General features: G+C 39.9%; 2 protein-coding genes across 2 annotated transcripts in view; one reads left to right on the forward strand and one right to left on the reverse strand.

The window, feature by feature from the left end:
- Cirl (Calcium-independent receptor for alpha-latrotoxin) overlaps positions 1 to 13,003 on the reverse strand; it is a 117,247-nt gene extending 104,244 nt beyond the window's left edge. Inside the window, exons 1-2 of the mRNA XM_065222989.1 lie at positions 12,767 to 13,003; positions 11,715 to 12,375 (exon numbers count right to left, since the gene is read on the reverse strand). The gene's annotated coding sequence lies outside the window, so the exon portion shown is untranslated. The remainder of the gene's footprint in view (positions 1 to 11,714; positions 12,376 to 12,766) is intronic.
- LOC135702016 (DNA-dependent protein kinase catalytic subunit-like) overlaps positions 1 to 21,550 on the forward strand; it is a 253,136-nt gene that overhangs the window by 97,512 nt on the left and 134,074 nt on the right. The window lies entirely within an intron of this gene.

Consider the following 21,550-nt stretch of genomic DNA (forward strand, 5'->3'; position numbering starts at 1 on the left):
AAATGTTTTTAAAGTGTCTAGTATAAACATTTCACGGGAAATGAACGTATAAAAAGATATTTAAAGAATGCCGATTGTCTAGGGGCCACCCTAACCCGCTTGTTTAAAAAAATCATAACTCATGAACCATAAGAGATAGATATATGGTGCGTGCTTGCTACAGTATACACCGCAGATTATATAACTTTGAAACGGATATTTTCCAAAGAACACTTTACTTGTTATTTCTAATTTCAACATCTTTCCCAAAAAAATCGCAAAACACATTAAAGCTTATATGAAAGCTAACTTTTCTAGCTATCTTGTGGTTACTAAATGATAGTGTGAGGATGTGTCCGTCATACGTTTTACTTAGTCTAAATGTGAAAGAGTATATTTTTGCTAATTTATAATTATCAGAAACTGTCACTTAAAACAGTGAAGACACTCTTTTTTATCACCAATTTGACGTGAAATAAACCGAGGAACATTTCTTCTGGAGCAACCAAGTTGATAAACACATTATTGTTTGCTATATTTGAGCAAAACAGTAACAAGAAAAATTACGATTTTTTCAAAAATTTGTGATATTGCTACACTATAACAACCATAACAAAATATGTAATCAACAGAACTGCGTTTATGTCTAATGATTATTGTTTATTTGTTTTGTTTAACACTATTTAGGTCATTCATGACTTGCCCGGGGTGAGATTTGAGCTCAACTCTTTCAGCGTGAGAAGCATGGATACTAAACATTCACGCCATGCCCGTATTCAGTTAAACATTATGAATGCAAAATCAGTAATCAAATTGATTTCATTGAAAGCAAGATTAGTTTTCCGTTTGATTCAACAGTGTAAAATTTTGCTCTTATTTTTGTTGTGTTAACCGTTAAGTCAACCAAAATTAGATCAACTGGAGTATTCAAAATAAGTTACATCATAACATCAAATTTTGATTTCAATTTGATCTCCAGCTTTGCTCGGGCAGGGATCACTAGAGCGTCGCTTTGTTTATATTTTTGCTTTTATTTACTTCATACTATAAACTTAAAATATATGCGGTAACAGGAAACAGCAAAATTCCAAACGATACAAAACTGTGTCACCCAAGCAGCTGGGTCTCGTTTTAATTATGTGCGAAAACGTAGCGCAACAGTTTAGAAATGTCGTAACATTTTTGCCGCGCTACAATTCAGTTTGTTTTGGTTTGTTGTAGGGGCCGATAAATAATGTAAAATTTTCAAATGTACTGTAGTAAACCTGCACTGAAAAATAATTAAAAACTGAATTTCACACTAGCGCCGCCCTGGTGAGTGAATTCTGAGCTGAAATCTTAAACATAAAATAGGTCCTATTCGTGGGAGTCTCTCTTAGCTTAGTCAGCTAAGGCGCAGCTAGTTAAGGCAAGATCATGCTGGATTCACTTCCCGGTCTTGTCTAGGCATTTATCAGGTTGCAAAATGTTTCGACTTCCCTGGGCATATAGTATGATCATAGAGGTAGCTCTAAGACCAGAAGGTCCCGAAGAAATGAGCTCAATTGTTTGCCTCAGCTCTGGTACTATCTTCGGTTCCAAGCTATTCGGTGCATCCCTCGAAACATAAGAAAATCCACAAATCCCTCATTTTATCTGTCAAACTTTCATAGCGAATCAAAACAAACATAGTGTAATACTAGAATTTCGACTAGAATGGGGTACGTTAATCGATTTGCTTGGGACCAATAGGCTAGTCAAGTAGTGAGCCAATTTAAAATTTATAATTTCCACCGGTTGGTATGATTGTACTTGCCACACAATTTACTAATGCAAGTATGGGCCAGGCTGTGGATTGTGGAAGTACATCTAGAACAGTTGAGAGCCGGCATAAAGTCCAAGCAGCGAAGTAATAAAAAACTAAAGTAGAAAGAGGTCTTGTTCATCTGAACAAATTTGCCGAAGACGGAAATCTTTTATCAAGCCCATATATTAAAAAAGAACAAACAATTCAACGAATGTCATACTAGCGTGTGGTAGGCTAGTCGTATAGGAGTATCGAGCGAAAACCCAAAACTTGATAACTTCAAAAAATATAACTCAAAAACGAAAACAAAACACATAGGGGAAATGGCTATGGAGCTAACATTGGGCCCATCGCTAAAAACCTGCTATTTTATCAATTTTATCTAGATGAACGCGTCATTGGGACGATACTAATGGATATTTTTAGTCGCTATTGAAAATTTAGCTGAATTTATTTATGGGCCCAAATTAGGGGCATTTAGGCCGATTGATCTTTGGAATTGACTCAGTGGTTCAAAGGTTATAGATTTTTGAAAAATATCGATTTTTTGTACCACCCTAAAGTGGTAATGGTCACCCTAATGAAAAAAATAAAAAAAAATACGGGTCTAATATTTTGCGATAAGGATCAAAACCATAATTTTTACGAAATTCTCAGAACCACTATATCTTTTTCCTAAGAAATGGCTGATAGTTAATCGCTAATGATGACACTCTGGAAGCGAAATTGACAGGTTTTATGTGATGTACACAAATTTTACCTCCGCTTCCTGTATTTTACAAATAAACAAAATATCGTTATACTCAAGTAACCAGGAAGGTCGCTAATAGCCCGATAAGGGGTCTTTTTGAAATATAAGGTTAATATAGGGCTTCAAAGTTTTATATCAGCCGTATATCAGCATTACATTGCAAAAACACTCCGGTGGCAGAAACGTCATCCACGAACATTTTGCTTGAAGCCAAAGTTGTTGGTTCTTTGGCACGATTATCTGCCAATCTAAGACAGCTGATGCAAACATTATGAAATTATGCTCCATCCAGATAGATGCTTGATTTGTTGCGCGGCAAAATAATCGTGATAAATGTTCAACAAGCGCGTACTTGAAGGAATTAAATATTTATTGTATTATTATTTTTTTTTAATAAGGCAAGCTCATTATGAAAAATTCAAGTTTCATTAATTATTATTCACACAAGATTTTTTAACGCATACGTGTCGTCAATGCACTTATAAACATAGCATAAAAACTGTAGGCTACAGTGCTGACACCACCAATGGTGGTGGCTTCAGCAACCCTCCTTCTTGGCAGAGGATTGTGCAAAAAGGGCCCTTATCGGGCATGTTGGATACTTGGGTAATATCTCATAGTTTCATAATTCCAAATGATAACATTTTAGCTGAAATGAGCAATTGCGGCTAATCACAAGTCTAAAAATAACATGGTTCTTGGAATTGTCAATTTTTTTAATCCAATGAAGCATTGGCTAGAGAATTATGATGAAAATTATAAATGAGGTTTGAGCATTGGCTAAGTTGAGAGCACGCTATGAATTAATATTTGATAATCAATAGGCTTGAAATTCGACGAAGATGAAGAAGAAGATGAAGAGGACGTATATCATGTAAGATCTTAGTCCTTGTTACTTGTTATGCCTTGTTGATAGTGACAATACTCGGCTTTGCCCACCGAGGAAGATCTTGAAACAAGGAAAAAATGAGTTAGTTAGTCTTCATCTATGTGACTCCTAATTTTCTATTCGTTGTTCCCTAGTTTGAAGTGGTTAAGACTAGGGTTCTGATGTATGGTCATTATCGGTGTCATTCCTTAATTCCAGAACAACATGTGAAAAGGGCATACAAGCTTTTTGTAAACAAACCTTCTTATGCCCTTTTCTCGCCACCCATATGACAGCAACACAAACCTTTAACATCACCGGGTAGGGGACACTTTCCCCTTCCCGATGATATTACTGGTTTGCGTGGGCGACCCTCGGTTGGTGAGAAAAGGGCCTACAAAGGTTTGTTTACAAAAAGCTAGTATGCCCTTTTCACATGTTGTTCTGGAATTGTGTTACCAAGGAATCCAATTTTGACTGACAAAGGGGCGCGCCTTTGGAGGGTGTTTCAACACTCCGAAGGTTATAAATAGCGGGACCTTTCAATTAGATGCGGATCCTTGCGATAAATGCAAGAATGACAACTCTAAAAAAATCGAATACTTCATCATTTTTCAATAGTAATGGAGTAATACGACATGCACTAAAATAAGGATACGGGATATACTACAATAGATCAATGGATCGCAGTGGTATTACAGGGTGTCTACTCAATCCAAGGAATCAAATTCCCTGAGTTTTCCAGGTTTTTCCAGGTCGGATGAAAAAAATTCCAGGTGCATACAAATTATAGACATTATTATTGTATCGAACCCCCCTGTTTGCTGGTGTTCACACTGCTTGCACATGTCGAAAAAACTGTCAATTTGGATTTCAAAACAAAACTGTATCAGGAATCAAAAGTAAATACTTCCATCATGAATTACCGGAAAATTGCTCTAGTTTTGGCAGAAGTATTTGCTTTTATAATTTTAAATAAAATGAGAAAGAGAAGATGAACTTTGTGGAGTAGGAAATGGTTGCTCAGAAGGAACACCGGCAGGGATTTGGCTCATCTTGTCCATCAAGAGCTGCGATATGAAGATGAAAATGAATTTCAAAACTTCGCCAGGATGTCGGTACCAACTTTAGACAAGCTAGTGGGAAAAGTTCTCACTAGATATACATGATTCCTTGAGTTCTGAAAAGTTCTGTTAACAACTCAATTCTGCAAGATCTTCAAACCTTCTGACGTCCCTGAAGTTTTGTTTCTGTTCTCCGGTAAAATTTCTTTAAAGATAAACAATCTTTCCTGACAATCTGCAGATGTCTCGGTAGTTCTACAGATTTCTTTAAAGTTCTGTGTGTTCTTCAGAAGTTCAGCAAATTTTCCTAAAAACCTACAAAGTTCCTGAATCCCTGAAGATTTAAGATCCTTGAAGATCAACAATAATCTCTGATGTTCACAAAATTTCAAATAATCTACAAACTTCTCGAAAGTTCTGTAATTTTCTCTGCAGATTTTCATCATTCAATGAATATCTGCAAATATCTCTGAACATGTATACAATTTTCTAAAGAATTAAAAGATTATCTAGAATTTTTTTAGCTTTCCGGAAGTTTTAGGAAGTATTCTGAAGATTTTCTAATTTTTCTGAAGCTTTGCAAATATCTCTAAAGATCAGCGAACTTACCTGAAGTTCTGTAAATGTCTTTCAAAATCCAAGAACCGCAGTAAAATTCTGAAAATTTATTTAAACATCTGCTAATTTTTGAGTCGATTTACGACCTACCCTCTGAACTTTTCTGAAGTTCCGAAAATTCATTTCAAATTCTGTAAAGTTTTCTGAAGTACTGTATTTCTGCTCTAAAGATCTACGAACTGCCCTGAAGTTCAATAAATTTCACAGTAGATCTCCGAACTTTTCTAAAGTTCTTTAAATTTCTTTGTAGATTCTTGATATAAAGATCGGCGAACTTTCCCGAAGATCTGTGAGTTTTGCTGAAGTTTTGCAAATTTTTCTAAAAACGTGCGAACTTTTTGACGTTCTACAGACTTTTCTTAAGATCTACGGACTTCTCTGAAGTTCTTTAGATCTATCTATTTCCGACTTCCATGGAGTTCTGCAAAATATTGTACTTTTGTACTTCGCTGCGATTTGTTTTTGGAATTGAGGTGCTTTTCTGACATTTAACGAATTTTTCTGAAGATCTCACATTTGTGTGAAACTGTGAAACTTTCTGTCAAATTCCTGCAAATATCTTTAAAGTTCTGTAAAGTTGTCTTAAGCTCCGTAGCTCTATTCCCAACATCTACAAATAAAAACTTGAGGCTCAATAAATTTCTCAGTAGATCTGCAAACTTCTCTGATGTTTTGTAAATTCCTCTCGGGTTACCCTGAAGATATGAAAATTTCGTTGAAGATTACCTCAAGTTGTCAAAATTTATCTGAAAATATTTGAGCTTCTTTGAAGTTTTAAATGCCTCTCTCAAGATCTTAAAATTTTTCTGAAATCGTGTAAATATTTTTTTAAACCGCCGAACTTCCCTGAAGTTCTGCAATTTTTACTGAAGAGCCATTAACATTTCTGAGATTCTTGTGATTTTTTTCAGAAATCCTGTAATGTTTTTCAATGTTCTGAAGATCTACGAACTTTTCTGTTGTGAATAATGTTTCGAGAATATCCAAACTTCTGTGAAATACTTTATATTTCACTGTAGATTCTTGGACTTGTCTGAAGTTATGCAAATTTCCCTAAAGATTTGCAAAATTTCGCTTATAAAGGGTGATACGGTCAAAATTTGGTCAATATCAACTTGACGTATTTCTTTCAATTTTGCATTTAAAAAACCTGAACACCCCTCATTTTGAAGGTGTGTGTGTGTAGAATGTTGCTCCTATTTTGATTTTGGAATTCACTCTTCAGTTGTCAAAATGCCGTCCAAGCAAGAAGAGCAGCGTATCAAAATTTTGCTCGCGCATCGCGAAAATCCGAGCTACTCGCACGCAAAGTTGGCAAAATCGCTAAAAGTTGCCAAATCAACCGTTACAAATGTAATTAAAGTGTTTGGGGAACGTTTGTCGACAGCCAGGAACTCTGGATCGGGGGGAAATCGAAAACCGGAAGCCGCTGAGACGACAAAGAGAGTTGCCGGTAGTTTCAAGCGAAACCCTAACCTCTCTCTCCGAGATGCCGCAAATAAGCTGGGTGTATCGTCTACAACCGTGCATCGAGCCAAAAAACGAGCCGGACTATCGACTTACAAGAAGGTAGTGACTCCAAATCGCGATGATAAACAAAATACGACGGCCAAAGCGCGATCCCGGAGGCTGTACACGACGATGCTGACGAAGTTTGACTGCGTGGTAATGGACGACGAAACCTACGTCAAAGCCGACTACAAGCAGCTTCCGGGACAGGAGTTTTATACGGCAAAAGGAAGGGGAAAGGTAGCAGATGTTTTCATGCACATGAAACTGTCAAAGTTCGCAAAGAAATATCTGGTTTGGCAAGCCATCTGTACCTGTGGCTTGAAAAGCAGCATTTTCATAGCTTCCGGGACTGTCAACCAAGAAATTTACGTGAAAGAGTGTTTGAATAAACGTCTGCTGCCTTTCCTGAAGAAACACGGTTGTTCCGTACTGTTTTGGCCGGATTTGGCATCTTGCCATTACGGTAAAAAGGCCATGGAGTGGTACGCCGCCAACAACGTGCAGGTGGTTCCCAAGGACAAGAACCCTCCCAACACGCCAGAGCTCCGCCCAATTGAGAAATACTGGGCTATTGTCAAGCGGAACCTAAAGAAGACCAAAAAAACTGCTAAGGGCGAGCAGCAGTTCAAGGCAAACTGGCTTTCTGCGGCGAAGAAGGTGGACAAGGTGGCTGTACAAAATCTGATGGCAGGGGTCAAGCGTAAGGCCCGGCAATTCGGATTTGGAAAAGCGGAAGCCTAACTGAATGTTTTTCCTGAATTTTATACTAATTGAACTTGAAAAAGAAATTTAATTTGATTTTTTAAATAAACGATTTCACCGATTTACACGCGTTTTCCCTTGACCAAATTTTGACCGTATCACCCTTTAGTTTTACAAATTGATTTGAAATTATTTTTGCTTGCTTGAAGTTTTGAAAATTTCTTTGAATATTTATCTGAAGATCTACGACCTCTCTTGTGATGTTGTTTTTATGAATTTCTGTTAATTACTTTTAATTTGTTTGTAGTTCTGTTCTTAAGATCTACGAACTACCCTGAAGCTCAACAAATTTCTCAGTAGATCTCCGACCCTCTCTGAAGCTCAAAAAAAAAAATTCTATGTAGGCTCTCAGACCTGCTGTCTGGCATGCTTATTCTTATACAATACATGCTTCGTATGCTTCCTTTTGCCAGTCTCTCTTTTTCGGCTGTTTCCTTTTTACGACGATTTTGATCCTCCACATAAAAATCAGCGAAGAGCGAGCGTGACAAGACTCTCTGAATGAACTTGTCTTGTTCGCACACGTTGTCTTAGATGTCAGATGCTTGTCAAATCCAGTGTCCTTAAGAAACGTTTCGAGAAACTGAACGAAAAACTTCTTTTGAATTACGAATGGAGTGATAATTGGAAAATTCCCTGAGTGGAACCAAAATTCCCTGAATATTCCAGTTTTTTCCAGAAAAAATAAAATTCCCTGTAAATTCCCGGTTTTCCAGGTTTTTACAGGTAGTAGACACCCTGTGAGTTTTAATATAGTTCTGCAGAGGCTAAACCCTAGAATTTGATTATGATTCCAGCAAAAGAACTCTAAAGCAAATTGAAAGGTATTTCAAGGACCATTTCAGGGAATTCGGAGACTATCAAACTCTACGGCAAACTTGACTACAACCCTGACAATACGCCTAATAATCACCTACGACTGAACATCTCTTGAATGTTGACCAATCAATCAATCAATCAAAGAAAATTTTTAAGGAGAACTGCATGGATATTTGGATAATGCCATGGAAATCTTATTCTCAAAATAACTCCAAAAAATCTTTGCAGAATTGCATGCTTGTTTGAAGACAGTTTCAAGAGAATTCCTAAAAGAATTTATAAGAATTTTTAGTGAATTTCATGAGTTTCCGGGAGGGTTTGACAAGAAATTTTGAGCATATTTCTAAAGAAACTGTGAGCAATGGACCAAGAGAATTTGAAGAAATTTCCAAGCAAATACTAAAGAGCGTATCAAGAGAATTCCAAAAGATCCTATTAAGGACATTTTGAAAAGAATTCTGAGGGTAAATCCAAGGAAATTTTGAGAGCATAAATTTCCTAATTTTGAATGGCATATTCAGGGATTTCCGAGAAATATTCCAAGCGATTTCCAAAGAAAATTATTGACAATTTAAGAGTGAACTTCAAGAGTTTTCTGGAAGGAATCCATAAAAAGTGTTCTACACAGAATACCGAGACTGTTACGGTGAAAATTTCTAGGGAATATAGGAAGAATCATAAGACGATTGAAGGAAATCTTAGTTATAAAGACTTTTCGATATGATCGTAGGCATATTTGTCATTTTTATGGTGAAAATAATAATACCGGATAGAATCATAAGACTATTGAGGGGATTCGCGATTCGAAAAAAAAGTATTTCTGAAGACTTTTTGGAATGATCCTAAGCAAATCCTTGACAAATTTGCAAAGAGATCCAGGGAAGAGTTCAAAAAAAAAAAACAATTTAATAAATTCAACCATTGATACATTTTTAAGATTCCGTGCACAGAAATTCAAAGGCCAGGATTGACAAACATTCTTAAGATTCTGAGACTTTGATTGAGAACAAGTTTCAATATCCTGGTTTTAAAAAACTGTTTAAGATTATGAATCTGAAGCTTTCAGAAAAGTGTAACAGTAAGATATGTGAGAAAATCCTCTATGGACGTGCATTCAAATTGAATGATTCAATATCCCAGAAATGGAGCAATTTCCTAAAATGTGTGACAACGTTCTAAATTATCAAAAATATTCAAAATGACAAACTCTGGGACATTACTATTTTTTTAATTCGCTTGAGAAAATCGAATAGGCAAAAGGTGTAAAATCAATCATAATCACGTGGCGGTGGAGTGTTGATCGCTATTTCAACTAATTTCAACGGGTACATTGAACCCACTCCGGTAAATGTATCTGCTTTGGGTTAAGTTGAAACTGCATCACTGTTCAGTTAGTATTGGTGTAATTTACCTTCCATCTGATCGCAAGAATGATTTACTTAGCGTGAATAACCATATCGAGTCTATAGAAGCAATTCATTCACACTTTTGGAATAAAGATCATGCTATTCTGTTGGCGATTATAACATCTCTGTTGCTTGCGCCTCGTTACTCGATGGCTTCAATCTGCATGGTATGTCCCAAGTTAACTATATTACTAATCAGAACATGCGAATCTTGGATTTCACTTTGGTAAATAAAGCAACGCTCTCTCGATGCCAGATTGAAGAAGCTGTAGAACCGCTCTCTATTCTTGATGCCAATCATACCGCTTTTGAAGTAACTATTAGTCTCTCACAGCCTACTGAATTTCAGAGTTTCCGTGACGAACCTGGACTTCACTTTCACCGCGCTGATTTTGAAGGATTACTTGAAGCGCTTCGCCACACTGACTGGCACATCCTTGAATCCGCTGAAGATATTGACATTGCTGTAGAGTACTTCACCAGTGTGTTGAAGAGTTACTTGGTTGATTTAGTTCCACTACGCAGGCCATCTTCGAAACCACCTTGGGGACATACACAATTACGACGACTCACGTCTAAGCTCCAAAGCACTCCGAACATACTGCCAGTCTCGTTGTCCTTTTACCAACAATTATCGCACGTATAACCGTATCTGTACAAATGCTACTGCAAACGAACTCAGGAAAATCTACGTAGACATCTACGATATTTTTGGAAATTTTCCAACTCTAAACGGAAGGAGAATGGGTTACCCGTTGAGATTTTTCTACCAGAGATTCTGATTCAATAAAAAATCATAAGTTGGCCATGAGACCCCTGAACTGAGTCACAGGGCCGGCAGACTACTGGGTAATTCGGAGGGGCACGTAGAAACTGTACAATTTCTTAGATTCGGGAAGGATCCTCTTCGACGGTTATGGCTCTATGCCCGAGGTAACACTGTTGAACAGTCTTTGATAGGTTACCAGAGAAGAAGTCCTTGACTGTTAGGCTTAAAGCAGTTCCCCGATTAAAGCCCACTCGTGTGGAAGTGAGGATTGAGCACAAAGGCACAAAAGTACAGAAGTATAAAAGGTATTGGACGAATTGGTATACAGCCCTTTTCAGCTTAGTTTTCCCATTCGTTAATGTGGTGATTACATCTGTGTGGATTTGGTAGCGCTAGTGTACTAGCACTGTGCAAAAAAGAGGACAGCATGATGTAAACAGGGAATCAGCGTCTACCAGCATGAGATTTCAGGAGCAACTGAAATTCGTCCTAGTTGGCTAGTACACTAGCGCTTGCAAATCCACACAGATGTAAACACCCCATAAAACAGCAAACTGAGAAAAACGCTATCATAGATTTTGTTTCTCCGTGGACTCTTATGGATGGGACAACATAGTTTTGGTATTTTTCGCGACATTTTCTGAACAAACTTTTCGTGTACATTGTACAGTGATAGTACTTGACAATCGATTTCAGTTTATAACTCATTTTTGCCACAAATGCTAATGGGACTGTTATACCGCACAGGGCAGTATAGTGGATGTCCAAATTGGCACGCTGTTCTAGGCACTACAATAGATTTGCCTCTATCCAACTTCCAAATTTATCACTCACTTGTGTCTCACACGAACGCCGTTTGTGAAGTCATCATGGCGATCTCCTAATAGCCTTTACGTCCCGCCTATTCCAATATCCAATCCATTCCTTACTGCATTTTTTCTCGGTGTCAACCATCACCACCCATCTGTACTCGATCCTCCTCTTTCCATTTTCCTAGTACAGTGGATTTTTCGATACCTTGCCCGTTCAAATTTTACAATAATTACAACTCTTTCTGAAAACTACTACATTACATTTTTGGATTACAGAACAAACAGTTGGAGGCCTATTCTGCCCCGCGAGTGAAGTGAGCCGACTTGCCAACCACCACAACCCCTCCCCCTAAGATGTGGTGCCTACATGGTTGTTGAACAGTCTCTGTTGTCAGGTTTTCAAACAATCTGAGAATAAATTAATCGGAATTTATTCAAGTGAAATGATTACACCAAACGAAAAAGTCATGACTTCAGTACTTGACATTTTAATAAATGAACCATGCCAGTACCTATTTGCTTTAATATGAGATTCAACGGATCAAAAATATGTTATGTTCATACCAACCTTTTTTTCGGTACCACTCAAATATCCCGAACGTACTGGACCATCAAAACTATCCACTTAATTCTTCAAATATTCTTTTCTCCTCATCTACAGTGCACCTTCTGCCATACCAGCAAACCATTCACCGTGTGTAAATATTCGTGGAACCGACAACGGCCACCATTTAGATCATTGCTAATATTCCCTGTGTATCAAACGCTCGTTGGCAACACTTGCTCACGCTTTCGAAAGATACACAACTATGTTGTGAAGAACGTGATGATGCTGATGATGATGATGGTACACAAACGCATAAACACTCCTGCTGCCGATGCTTTCGCTTGATGCGCTCTCACCGACTGACTGACCGACCGACCGCGGATCACACCAACACATGAAGCAGCATAAAACGGGATCTCGCGAGAATGCTTCTCAACGAATACACACGGCGGCACTCTTGTTGATGCTGCTGCTTCCTACGTACCAGGGAGAACACGGCTTACAACAGCATAAGCATAACACACTACGACGACCAACGACCGACGACGAACGAACGGTGGAACAGAAAAAAAATTAAGGTGATGTGGTGAGCGACTTTCTGCTTCTTCCTTTCCTGTGCTTATTCTTCCCAACAACGGCTATACGACTACTTCGGGATATAATGGTTTTCAATGGTCGTCGTCTGAGGCCGACAACATAGTAGAAGCGATTCGAAGCGATTCGATGCGATAGCAATTGGCAAAGCGAAATGCAGCGGCAAGCGAAGCAACCTATGACATAGTGAAAGCGTTTTTGAAAACATTACAGTCGCGCGCGCAGTGCAAAATTTTCCGAATCGATTTCGGTGTCCATTTTTCCTCACTAGAATCAGTCCACTTGCGTTCGAAGGCGTCAAAACACAACACGAACAGCTCTGTCGCTTTGCTGAACGCTTTACAGCTCTTCGCATCGCTTTCACTATGGCTGGTTTGGGCGATTCCCATAGAACGCTCATAGAGGGTGCTTTCACGCAAGCGCTCCGCTTATTGCCAACGAATCGAATCGCTTCGAATCGCTTCTACTATGTTGTCGGCCTGAGACTGGGACCGACCAAACAAAGGGCACACTTTTCGGTTCAATTTTTCCGTCACTACCGAGCGCGAAACGACGCTATTTCTAGCGAAAGTGCGAAACCGTACACACCGGAACAACTTTTCGATACACCTGGTCGCGAAAGTGACACTTTTGGGCGAGATTTTCCGACTTGAAATTCACAGCACGGCGGAGCAACGAAAATCGCGACCGTCAGCTCTGGCTAGTGGCTGGTTTTAGTGTTCCTCTGTGTCTGTCCTGTCTGCTGTTGGTTTGGTTCGGTTCATGGTTCCTTGCATATGTGCCTCTCACTCACGTACACCAAGCGAGCACTGCGATGCTCTCGTTGGGCACTCACTCTCTCGTTTACCTTATGCTCAGTGACACAGTGGTGCCAGAGGGATAATCAGGACTGGTGGTCGTTTTGGGTCATGACGAAGTTTGAGCCAAAATGACATTCCAAAGTGGTACCCTGTGAATGGATGGGAATGCTTTTGAATCTCATTTTGATGGCGCCAGTGGTGCAATGGTAAGCGTGGCTGCTTTCTCACTCCAGTGTGTCTGGGCTCAATCCCAGCCGAGGTAAAGTCCTTCAAGTAAAAGTATGGACGTCGTTCCAATCGAACCGTCAAAATGCATTGCTTTCTTGCTTATGTATCCTGCACACCCCTAGTGGTCATAGGGCCAACGTGACCTGAGCCCAGGTCAGAATCATGAGCCCCTGGGTCAGCCTCTGCTGCGATGTCATGCCAGGTTCCAATCCAGCGCTTGCTTGAAGATGTCGTTTCCGCCCCTTCGTAGTGTGTGGCCTACTCACCTTCCATTTACGTTCTCGAATTTCTGTTGGTATCGGTTTCTGATGACATCGACGACGGAGTTCAGCATTCAAGTTCTGAGGCCACCAGGCTTGAATTATATACCACAGGCATCGGTTGATGAATACCTGTAGCTTTTAAGTGTTCTCCGCTGATGCACACCACGTCTCGCTGGGGTATGAGGGCGTTCGCAATACTGTTGTATTTTATTTATATGGACTATTTCAATTTGAAACTAGAACAGAAACGCACCCCTCGCAATGTTGAGTTGCAGTTTCATTATTCAAGCTTTTATTTGCACCAGATTTTAAACTGATAGACCATGCAGTTTTATTTCTGAAAAACTAGTGCTCAGCAGCACACGGGCCCCGTTATCTCAACGTCCATCGTTCGGTTCCAGTCTGGTCCGTTTTATTATTTTTGTCACATTATTTTACATAAGACAAATCAATGAAATTCATACCGATTTCTTTAGGCTAAAATTCATAAGTGGTTCTTAAGGAATTCTTAAGTTCTTTTGCTGCAGTGTATGATATCCATGATCTTCAGTCATTTAGATATTTTTTAAAACTTCGGGTTGATCAGGTATCATTCTGAAAATATACAATTATTCAACAATTGAAATGACATATTCTCTCATGATACCAGGTGACTCAGAAAATATTCCAAAGGCCTTCAGTTGATCAGAGATCTCCAAAAACTTCTCAGTATGTTCTCATGTCTTCAGGTTGATTTCGTTTAATTCTGAAGATCTTCAATGCCCAACAATTTAAATCACGTCCCTCAGATATTCTTCCACGATACCAGGTTGCTCAGAAATTGTTTCAAAGACCATCAGGTGATCAGTGATCTCCAAAATTAATCATACTTTCTTTACATGTTTCGACAGCAGAATCGTCCGGAACCTCTTCTGGAGGTTCGAACTCGTTACCTGATACTGGATTTCAAATCAGCGAAGCAAACCAAATTTGCACACGCACACATATGTAGGGATGACTACCACGCACCGTTTAAAACTGTGCGTTGCGCTGATCATGTTGCAGCTTTATCTTGACAGTTTCAAATTTTAGAATTCAAGACCAACCAAATGACCTCAACTCCATTTTGTAAACAAACCTTGTAAGGCCATTTTCTCGCGAACCGAAACCTACATTTGCAAACCTAAACCAGGGGGAGAATTCCCCCTACCTGTTCATTTTGTTGTTTTGCCGTGACGGACTTCGGTTCGCGAGAAAATGGCCTTCCCGCATAAGCGCGAACCATAAATTTACCTTACCTAAAATGGTTAAAATTGTTTATAATCCCTGATAAACTTCAACTGAAATGGTTATGGAACTTTACATGAACGTTTATTGATAAAGTTTTAACCTTAAGTATTATAGTTTTTTTGGAAGTGGACCTTACAAATAATGGGTTGTTAAGAACCATTACCATTCAAAATTCTTGTTTTCTCCATACATTTTCGGAAAGAAAACTATACTAAAACCTTTTAACTTATGGTTTGAGAACATTAATGGTAATGGTTATGGTAACCAGTAAGGTCCATGAATGGTTTTGTAACATCGATCAACTTTGTGTGGAATATATCGCGAATTGGTTGCCTGTAAATTACTGATTACCAATTCACGATATATTTCACGTAAAGTTTTATTTTTTTTTTTATCTCGTTCGTTTATTTGGAAGGCTCAATCGCGTTAGCTTTACGGAGCCGATAATTCATTGTTCACTGTGTGTAACAAAATTCACTTAATTCTATGTCTAGTAGGAGTTGGGCCGATTACTCGCGGCTTACTCGAGGTTAGAAGGGTACATTTTCGAAGGATAGGATCAGGGGAGGAGCTTGGGGTAGGGTTTTGTTGTCTCATCAGAGCGTTGTCGCCAGTATGAACGGTAGTGCTGTTCTAGCTTCGTCCGGAGTTCGACCGGCTATGGTGACCAGTGGGCGACGATGAGACTCATCGAGACGGGGGGACAAGACAAACAAAAACTAATAAAGAGAGACAAAAGACAAAAGGAATTAAATTCTTATACTAGACATTTGAAGAAAAACATAAACGGACTGCATATAGCAGAGATCACGGGTTGCCAACACGTCTCTGATAGGAACATAGGGTTGTCTTCCTTGGGCCTCGAGGGTATTCAAAAGTCGCTCTCTGGCGGCGTCATTATCCGTACATTGCCAAACTGCGTGTTCGATGTCATCGTAACCGTTTCCACACCGACAGATGTTGCTGTCCACGAGGTTTATTCTATTGAGATGAGCATCTAGCGAGTAGTGGTTGGACATAAGTCTACTCATCACGCGAATGAAGTCACGACTTAAGCCCAAGCCTTTAAACCACGCTCTCGAAGAAACATTAGGAATAATTGAATGTAACCACCGTCCAAGATTTCCAGTGTCCCAATCGGTTTGCCAACTCGAAAAGGTACTCTGACGCACTAAATGGTAAAATTCATCGTGTGAAATTTGCCTGTCATACAATTCGCCTTCCTGCGCGCCCACCTTTGCGAGAGAGTCCGCCTTCTCATTGCCTGGGATTGAGCAATGTGAGGGGACCCATACAAAGGTAATCATATATGATCTTTCGACCAGCACACACATCTGCTCCCTTACCTTTGAAAGGAAATAAGATGAGTGCCTACCTTGTTTCATCGACCGAATAGCCTCAATCGAACTGAGACTATCCGTGAAGATGAAGTAATGGTCTGCGGGCATGTTGGAAATCATCCCCAATGCGAAGTTGATTGCTGCCAGCTCAGCAACAAAAACGGAACAAGGTTCCTGAAGTTTGCGGAAGGCGCTAGAGTTTTCATTGAAGACACCGAAGCCAGTGGATCCATTGAGACGGGACCCGTCTGTAAAATATCTTTTCATGCAATTGACTTGTTGGTACTTTTCAGTAAAAATACGCGGAATAATAATAGGTCGAAGTTGATCGGGAATCCCATGAGTTGCTTGTTGCGAGTTGATCCCATGAGTTGCGAGTCCCATGAGTTGCGAGAGAAAGCAGAAAGAGCCGTACTCTAGAACAGAGAGAATAGTTGTTTTATAAAGCGTTATGAGGTCTCCCGGATGAGCACCCCACCATGTGCCGCAAATTGAACGGAGAAAGTTGATCCTCTGCTGACATTTTTACTTCAAATACGTAATATGGGCATTCCAAGTGCACTTTGAATCAAACCAGACCCCAAGGTACTTGAAGGACAATGATTGGGTAATGTTTCTGCCCAAAACATTAAGCTGCATTTGGGCTGGGTACCGCTTTCGAGTAAACACTACCAGTTCAGTTTTCTGCGGCGAGAATTCGATCCCTAGATTCATAGCCCAAGAAGACAAGTTATCTAAGGAATTTTGCAATGGTCCTTGCAAGTCCACGGCATGTGGACCTCTAACGGAAACCACACCGTCATCTGCAAGTTGTCTTAGCGTGCATTGTTCTGCCAAACAGTTGTGGATATCTTTGACATAAAAGTTATAAAGAAGAGGGCTGAGACATGAGCCTTGGGGCAGGCCCATGTAACTAATTCTGGAAGTTGTCAGTTGTCCAAGAGAAAAGTTCATTTGCTTTTCTGACAACAAATTGTACAAGAAATTATTTAAAATTCCAGAAAGTCCACATCTGTGCAGATTGTCTGACAGAATTTCAATGGAAACTGAATCAAAAGCCCCCTTAATGTCCAAGAATACTGAAGCCAATTGCTCCTTGTGCGCAAAGGCCAGTTGAATATCTGTGGAAAGCAGCGCTAGACAATCGTTTGTTCCTTTGCTCTTGCGGAACCCAAACTGTGTATTTGATAGCAAGTTATTTGATTCGACCCAGTGATCGAGTCTCCGAAGGATCATTTTCTCCAACAATTTCCTAATGCACGAAAGCATAGCAATCGGACGGTATGAGTTATGGTCAGACGCTGATTTGCCAGGTTTTTTAATGGCTATTACTTTGACCTGTCTCCATTCAGGCGGTACAATGTTGTTTTCTAGCAAGGAATTGAATAAATCTAGCAAGCGTCTTTTAGCGATATCTGGGAGATTTTTCAGAAGATTGAATTTAATCATATCGCTTCCCGGTGAGGAGTTGTTCGATGAAAGAAGAGCCATAGAGAAATCCAGCATTGAGAATGGTCTATCCAGAGAGCCGCCGCTAGGAGACGCTTCTCGAAGAATATTTTGTGCTGGAACTGAGTCCGGACAGACCTTTTTAGCGAAATCGAATATCCATCGGTTGGAGTATTCTTCACTCTCATTGAAAGATGAGCGGTTACGCATGTTGCGAGCCACCCTCCACAAGGTGTTCATTGAGGTTTCTCGTGAGAGTCCCTCGACGAAATTGCGCCAATAACCGCGTTTTTTTGCTTTGATTAATTGTTTCAGCTTTGTCTCAAGCTTTGAATATTCCTCGAAGTAAGTGGAGGTTTTGTGTCTACGAAAAGCTTTGAAAGCATCAGATTTTTCTACATACAATTTTGTGCATTCTTCGTCCCAACCAGGTGTGGCTGGTCTCCTTTTAAAGGGTGCACTTGGAACTTTTCTTTTTTGTGCTTCCAGTGAGCTTTTGTAAATCAAATCGGCTAGGAATCGATATTCTTCCAATGGTGGAAGCGTATCTATTGATTCGACACCGATTGTCACCGCCGTTGCATATTTATGCCAATCTATGTTCCTTGTAAGATCAAATGGAACTCGAGATGGTTCTGCAGAGTGAGGGGCACACTTAATTGAAATGATGATTGGCAGATGATCGCTACCATGGGGATCATTGATAACCTTCCACAGACAATCCAGTGATAGCGATCTTGAACACAAAGATAAGTCGAGTCGGCTTTCTCGAGCCGGAGGTTTTGCTATACGTGTCGCTTCACCAGTGTTCAAAATAGTCAAGTTGAAATCGTCGCATAAATCGTAAAAAATAGCCGCTCTATTGTCGTCATATAGATCACCCCACCCAGTACCATGGGAGTTCATATCACCCAGAATTAATACTGGGGATGGAAGAATCGAGACTAGATTCCAGAGTTGACTACGGCTAATGGAGGTTCTTGGTGGAACGTATACTGAAGCTATGCAAAGATCTTTGTTCTTCACATTTATTTGGCAAGCGACGATTTCGACGCCTGATAGAGCAGGAAGGGAAATTTTGTAGAAAGGGTAGCACTTTTTGATCCCTAAAAGTACTCCTCCATAAGAATCGTCTCTATCCAGGCGAATAATGTTAAAATCGTGGAAGTTGAGTTCTTTATCGGAAGAAAGCCATGTTTCACAGAGAGCAAATATATCACAATCAGAATTGTGAAGTAAAAATTTGAACGAGTCTAGTTTAGGCACTAGACTACGGCAGTTCCACTGTAGCACAGTGATCATATCTTCAACCTCGTTCGACGAATTATCCATCGAAAGATATGATTGATGCAAGGAGGGGCCATGAAACAGTCAATTGCTTAAGATATGATTCTAACGTTGGAAGCAAGGCAGAAACTAAGCTTCTTAGAGGGTCTTGTATGTTGAACATGTTTAATATGAATTCCACAATGTCCCAAACCTCGTTCGGACTTGGATTTCTTTTGAGAAGTTTGAGGAGCAGCTTTTTTATTTTTTTTATCTTTGTTGGGCAATGGCGGAAAATTCTTGCTGCATCCAGGGATTGGATCAGCAGGAGCCTTCGGTTTTGTTTTTTCATCCCCATTACCCTGGGAATTTGGCAATCTTCTGGAGGTGACTTTGGTTTTCTTACGGCGCACTTTCGGGGAGGGGCATTTTCTTTTTGAGGATCCGTTCGTTTTCAAAGGTGCGTGTACCACCGTAGAGTCACCCTCATCGGATGAGTCAGAGTCCGATTCTTCAGCTGACAAAATCGAAAATTGATTTTCATCTTGGACGGCTGATGCAGCCTTCACCATTTGTGCATATGACTGCTTGGAGCGTCCAGAGATTGAACGCTGCACTTTATCGGAGTGCTGCTTGTACATCGGGCACTCCTGCAAGGGGTGAGGATTCTCGCCACAGTAAGCGCATTTTACTGATTCTTTGTGGCAAGAATCCTCTTTGTGGTTTTCACCACATTTGCCACAACGAGTTTTGTTGCCGCAATGGCTGGCCGAGTGTCCCAGCCTTTTGCAGTTGGTACAATTATATACCCTCTGTACAAACAGCCGCACCGGAAAAAAAGCACCATCAATTTTAACAAAGTTTGGGAGAACTGAACCTGCGAAAGTCACCCGGAACGAGTCTGAATGTTGATAAACTTTTTTACCGTCTAGCAAAGATGCTGAATACAGTTGCCTTACATCCAGTATCTTCACTAGCGCGGTAGCGAATGTCGAGTTTTTAAAAGTTCCCGAGGCATGTTTCAAGTCCTCGACAGTCAGACTAGCGTCGGAGACCACGCCTTCTATCTCCACATCTCGAGAAGGGATGTAGATGTTATACTCAACACTAAAAAGCTCGTGTTCAGCAATTTTATTTGCCACATCATAAGTCGGTGCTTCTACACGCAGTTTGTTGAATCTTTCTTTGTGTACCAAGATTCCCGGATACTTACGCAGCAAATCTCTCGTTATGTCGAGAGTTTTCAAAGGTTTATTTTTGGGCCGAAAAAAGACAACCCATGGTCCTTTCGAAGACGGTTCATAGTATCTGGTTCGCGTAACGTAGGCATCGGAAGATGCCATAAGTGTTGCGCAAAAGCGGTGCGCAACCACTTAAGAAGGAAAAAAAAAAATAAAACCTTCACTAATTAATTAATTTTAATTACTAGTAATTAAATTTTTTGCCCGACGTACGAACAAATCAAAAAAAAAAAAATTGAAAAAAAAAAAAAAAAAGATATATCTATTTGCAAAAAGTTGTCTCACTATGACCCATACTCCCCTACCAGGGGTGAGAGACAGAGTCACGCGCCACGAGGCAAAATTAAACTACAATAGGGAGGCAATGGACTTGCAAAATGTATTGTCTAATACTTATGCCGGTTGTAAACAACCTATCAGCCGTTGCAGCTAGATGGTCCGTTTGCTGCTGCTGGTGGTGATGATTGGTGTTGGTGGGTCGGCACGATGATGAAAAAATGGCTTGACGACCGGATGGATTACCGGGGTGAACTAAAGCTGGATGGCAACTCCAAGGGGGCCCATGGAATTCCACTTCCTCTGTTGCACACTGGTCACTTGGGGCACCCAATGGGGGGGGGGGTGAAAAAACCGCTCGGGCGGAAAAAACACCGAAAAAAACTAGATGCCGCGCGACTGAGACCGGGACGTTGTTAACCGACTGAGTGTTCAACTAGGAATGATCACGTAAAGTTGAGTGATAATACAAAACCATTAATGGACCTTACTGACTACCATAACCATAACCATTAATGTTCTCAAACCATAAGTAAAAATGTTCTAATATAGTTCTCTTTCCGAAAATGTATGGAGAAAACAAGAATTTGGAATGGTAATGGTTCTTAACAACCCATTATTTGTAAGGTCCGCTTCCAAAAAACCATAATACATAAGGTTAAAACTTTATCACACAAACGTTCATGTAAAGTTCCATAACCATTTCAGTTGAAGTTTAGCAGGGATTATAAACAATTTATAACCATTATCGGTAAGGTCGTGTGATGGTTCGCGTTTATGCGGGTTTCAAGGTTTGTTTACAAAATGGAGTTGAGGCCTTTTCAATTGTTTTTGCGAGTTTACGACATGTATGAAAATCTAACCAGATGTATAAGGTCCTAAGTATGATTGACAGATTCTCTTCGTCGACTTTCTCTTTGCATCCGCACGGCCATGCTAAGACATTCCCAGCAGATCGATGAAAGAAGCTATCATCTACCTTATAATACGGCAAACACGACAAGAAACGGTTCTGTACCCAAGATATTAACGAAAGAGAAATCGATGAAGAGAATCGATCGATATAACTTAGAACCCATTGCATTGTTCAGCTTTAATTAGTGTTTTGAGGTCTTCATTAAAATATCTAAA

This window comes from Ochlerotatus camptorhynchus, unplaced genomic scaffold (genome assembly GCF_037179485.1).
Source record: "Ochlerotatus camptorhynchus isolate MF236.1 unplaced genomic scaffold, CSIRO-AGI_Acam_v1.1 ptg000182l, whole genome shotgun sequence".
Lineage (NCBI taxonomy): Eukaryota > Metazoa > Arthropoda > Insecta > Diptera > Culicidae > Ochlerotatus > Ochlerotatus camptorhynchus.